We start from the raw sequence: 5433 nt of genomic DNA on the forward strand, positions 1-5433 counted from the left end.
TCGCGAAGCCAGGTAAAATTGGATGCATCGGCGGGGAGAGAGGCAAAGATTCTTTGTTTCCGTCTTTTGCGGAGTTTCCTGCGCTGGTCTATACATTCAGGGTGCGAAAAGCAACATATTCACAAGTTTCACTCGCGGACAATTCTTTCAAATCACAATCAGGAAGTGTACCTTAAAGAAAGTGTAAGGGTCTCACGACGTATGTGTAGAAAGCTGGCGACTTTTCAGCCGCAGGGCCTCAAAATTTGATAACTCAAAGAAGCGATGCGATGTTCCCATCAAATATGCGGTGAGTGCTCTTCCTCGGTGCGCTGTGTCTGAGATAAGGTCCCACATGGCCCTTAAGGCCAATACGCGACACATAACTTCAAGATCCGGGATGCTGAAGCCACCCATGTCGGTGGGTAGGCGGACAAAAACTCCTGCAACGCTCTCTGCGTGTCCACCCCAGAAGAAAGATCCACACGCTGTGGCCAGCCTCTGGAGGACGCGGCGAGGAGTAATAAAAATTGTTTTTTGGGGGGCGAAAGGAAGGGCACAGTATCTGTCTCATATATCGGCGCACACCTGAACCGCACCGTAAGAGAAGAGATAAAGGAGGGAGTGAAAGAAGAAAGGAAGAAAGAGGTGCCGTAGTGGAGGGCTCCGGAATAATTTCGACCACCTGGGGATCTTTAACGTGCACTGACATCGCACAGCACACAGGCGTCTTAGGGTTTTTCCTCCATAAAAACGCAGCCGCCGCGGTCGGGCTCGAACCCGGGAACTCCGGATGAGCAGCCGAGCGCACTAAGCACTGAGCCACCGCGGCGGGTCGCAGCGAGGAGGACTCGCTATTTTTGCGACGTAGAATAAGTATGCTATTATGCTTGTTCTGATAAGGTGGTGGTGGTAAAAACGTTTATTTCCTCTGAAAAGAGGGAGTTACATGTAGGGTGCTCTGGAGTCAGGCTTAGTGCCCTTCCCCTCACAATCACTAGGTGGAGTCCCTAGTACGGGACCCCAGTGGCTTCCGCTGCCGCCATAGCTCGTTCGACCATCGCCTTTTGGGCTTTCAGGTCGCAACAGGCGAGTAGGGTCGTCTCCCAGTCCTCCCGGGTGGGGTTTGGGTTTGGAGTAAAAGCAGGGTTGGAGGGGCACGCCCACACCATGTGGTAGAGGTCCGAGGACCTCTCCCCACAGTGCGGGCACTCCCCGGAGAAAGCAGGGTCAAAGTGCTTTAGCGAGGCCGGGCACATCATGGTGTTCGTGACAAGGCGGAGGAACAGGCGTTCCTCCGCTCTCGTTAATCCTTTACATGGGTGGGGGTACAGTTTATGTCTATCTTTGTATAATTGCGTTATTTCCTTGTAAGTGTAGGTCGGCGTGGCTTCCGCTACTTCTTCAGAGGAGGCGGGGGACGAGGTTGCCCGGTTAGAGAGCGCGCGGGCGGCTGCATCTGCTGCCTCGTTTCCTCCTAGCACCGAGTGGGCCGGAGCCCAGACTATGAAGCGGTGGGATGGACCTCCTACGTACGAGCTGTTTTGCAGTAGCCGGTAGGCCAGGTACGGGACCCAGCCCTGTTGGACGTTCCGACACGCCCCTCGCGAGTCGGTTATGATTGTCTTGGAATCGGAGTGTGTTGCCGCTAATGCGATGGCGACTTCCTCTGCTTGAGTGACGCTTCGGGCTTTGAAGGTGAGCCCGTTCACCGTTTTGGACTCGTGGATCACTGCCGCCGTGTACCACCCGCCTTGGTGCGGGCCGGATGCGTCCACGTAGTATACCCCGGGTTTCCTTCTGTAGTGGTGAGCTAAGGCCTCTGCCCTGGCCCTGCGTCTACCCTCGTGGTAAGCGGTGGGATGGACCTCCTACGTACGAGCTGTTTTGCAGTAGCCGGTAGGCCAGATACGGGACCCAGCCCTGTTGGACGTTCCGACACGCCCCTCGCGAGTCGGTTATGATTGTCTTGGAATCGGAGTGTGTTGCCGCTAATGCGATGGCGACTTCCTCTGCTTGAGTGACGCTTCGGGCTTTGAAGGTGAGCCCGTTCACCGTTTTGGACTCGTGGATCACTGCCGCCGTGTACCACCCGCCTTGGTGCGGGCCGGATGCGTCCGCGTAGTATACCCCGGGTTTCCTTCCGTAGTGGTGAGCTAAGGCCTCTGCCCTGGCCCTGCGTCTACCCTCGTGGTCGTCCCTGGACATCTTAATTGGGAGTGGTCTTACGTGCAGGGCGTAACGCCACTCCTGAGAGAGTCTTACTCTCTCCTCGGTTAGAGTCGTGCGTTCTATGTGCAGACGGGCTAAAAGGCGGCGTCCTGACGGCGTCTGCGATAATCGCGTGTATTGACCTGTGAGGTGGGCTTCTCTAAGTTCATCGAAGGAGTTCGTCATACCCAGACCTTGGAGTCTCAGGTTAGACGTGGTTATCGGGAGGTCGAGGGCCTTCTTCGCCATTTTGCGTATTATCACCTCGATGATGTTCTGGTCGTGTTTGTTGAGGCGGAGATAGGGGGTCGAGTACAGGATTCTGCTTGTTACAAAGGCATTGGCCAGCCGCAAGGCGTCTTTGCTTCGCAATCCCCCTTTCTTGTTCGAGACTCTGCGGACCATTCGGCCCACCTGATCTCCCACCTTCTTTAGTTTGTCGAGCGTGGTCGTCGCCAGCCGACGCTGGTGGATGAAAATACCTAGGACTCTAATTTCTTTTCTTTCGGGTATCGGTTCCGATCCAAGTCTCAATTCTATCTTGTTTGTGCAATTTTTGTTCGGGCGAATGTGCACGAATTCGGATTTTTGAGGGGAGCAATGAAGGCCACATCTTTTCGCGTATTCGTTCACCGCGGTGGCCGCCTCCTGCAGGCTGGCCTCCATTTCACCGAGAGAGCCCTGCGTGGCCCAAATGGAGATGTCGTCCGCGTACAGCGCGTGCTAAACACCCGGGACTTTCTCCAGGTGGACCGGCAGGTTCTTCATTGCCAAGTTGAAAAGCAAGGGGGATAGCACCGCTCCCTGCGGCGTCCCTCTCGTGCCTAATAGAAAGGGGCCGTGTTCCGCGTTCTGGATCCTCACGTAGGCCTGTCTGTCCGTGAGGAAGCGTTTTATGTACTCGAAAGCGTTCCTGCCGCATTCCGTCTCTGATAGGTGTGTGAGGATCGCCTCGTGTGTCACATTATCGAAGGCTCCCTTCAGATCTAGGGCCAGCACTATCTTATCCCCGTTCGGATGTTCGATCGGGTTTAGTACCTCCCTGTTGAGCTGCAGCAGGATGTCCTGAGCCGATTTATTTGGCCTGAAGCCGTACATCGAGTCGGCGAAGACTCGCTTGTTTTCTAGGTACTCAGATAGTCTATCTCTGACCATAGCTTCCATCAGTTAAGCTCGTTCAGAGAAAGGTAGGTCGAAGGATTTGGCGACTTCAATGCGCTGATTAGCCTTGCGCTTTATTTCATTCCAGGTGGCTCGAGCTACTTCTCCGGAAGCGAGGAACGCGATACCAAGGACTTTTACGCCACCTACCCATTGGACACCATCGGGAAATTGGTCACTAAAAGATCCAAAGCGTAGCGCCTGACTTTAGCAGGATTGAGACATCCACCTGACAGGCAACTGTAAGTGTGAAAGAGCCTCAGAAATGCTCTATAGCTGCCTATGTTTCTAATAAGCAGTGAAATATCATCAGCATAATCTGCTACTTTAACCTCGCCCAAGCCTGGGAGAGGAAAGCCCCGTATCGACTTGCAACTTTGAATTTGTCGCAACAGCGGTTCTACGCAAAAGACGAAAAGAATTGATGACAGCAGGCAGCCCTGGCGTATTCCACGGCTAACAGGAATGGAGTCGGTTATCTGATCGTTCACTACGAGGCTTGCCGCTAAATCGGTGTACAACAATCTCAAGACGTCTATCAGACACCTTAGGAAACCAAAGCAGTTAACTGTCAAAAGGTAGTCAGGCTCAACGAGGTCAAAGGCTTTTTCTTGACCCAGGGAAACAAAAGCTCCCGAAACCTGCGTGCGGTAGCAAAAGTAAACAAATCGCGGGTTAAAGTTAGTGACGAAAAAATTGTGCGTCCGGGCACACAACATGTCTGAGCATTGCTTATTATGTCACGAACAGTTGACGTTATGCGATGTGCTAATATTGCAGCTAGTATTTTATAATCCGGAGTTCAGGAGGGAGATAGGCCTTCATGCTACCAAGACAGCTATATAAGTGCGTGTGGCGTGCCTCCGAATAAAGCAGTTGTAAGTGGCACGCTGTCCCGTACCCTTCCTTGTGTCTGTGTGTGTTCGCGCCTAGTACCTAAGATTAATTGTAACCAACTCGCCCAAGAAGACGTTCTTGAACACAGTGCCTTGAACACGGTTTGCCGCTTTAGTACAATTGATAAAAATTAAAAACAGATGGAAATGAAAACTTCTTTTAAGGAAGGAAATAGTACATAGCCTAGACGTGTACCCGTTCACCGGACACTGGTTACGCACGGGCTCTGGCACCGCGTGGCTCCGCCCCGGCCACTGCGCATGCGCAGCCGTCGTCCGGTGAACCGCTCTGCGTCTACGCCTGTATACATCTACGCTATGATAAAAAGTCTTTTGTAGCGTAAGCTACACTGGCCGAGGTCGAGCAGTTTCGCGTGGCTCTAGGGGAGCCGTGCTGCGCATGCGCGAGGAGCAGTGACGTCACACGGCGCACAGCTGGCGCGCCGGAGCCGCCGCGCGCGCCTCGCTGGTCTGCGCATTGTCTGGAAACGGCACCACGTGACCGGTCACTTGACCAGCCACGCCGCCGCGCCGCCGGCAGCTGCTCCGCACCACGTGACCGACATGTGGTCAACCTCTCTCCGCCCCCCCCCCCCCCCCAGACTCATTGAATAAAAAAAACCCTGTGTACAGGCTGATATTCAACCAGGGCCTTTGAGGCGAAGACGCTACCACTCCGCCACGATGGCTCAAGGTATTACCGTGACTAAAGGCGCATGTATTGAATGCGCGCATTTCATATACTAATTCTTCCGAACCAGATGCCGCCGCGCTTACGCTACGTATATCCTGGCCTAACAGAGCTAGGCCATCATCAATTTTTGTCACAGTCACTGAAGCTTCTTTGATTGTCGCAGAAGCTCAGCAGCTTTGCTGTCATTGAGTGTTTTGTGCGCCAAACGACTGCTGCCAAAATGTTTGGACTTTTTATTACCGCAAACAAGTTTCAAGAAATTAAACAATGCAAACGCCCTTGGAGACAGCCCCGTGAGAATGCAGTGCTACTCCTGTCCACCCCGGCCCTCTTTATCTCTTAGGATGAAGTTAGCGCCACTCAGGACAGGCACGTATTATAATACAAAAGAAACTGAAGGCAAGGCCCAAACTTCATCCCAACTAATACGCCAACTAATCCTTGAGCAAAATTTAACTCGTTTTCTCACTCTCCAACATTAAACGCTCAACT

This window comes from Amblyomma americanum, chromosome 2, assembly GCF_052857255.1.
Source record: "Amblyomma americanum isolate KBUSLIRL-KWMA chromosome 2, ASM5285725v1, whole genome shotgun sequence".
NCBI classification, from domain to species: domain Eukaryota; kingdom Metazoa; phylum Arthropoda; class Arachnida; order Ixodida; family Ixodidae; genus Amblyomma; species Amblyomma americanum.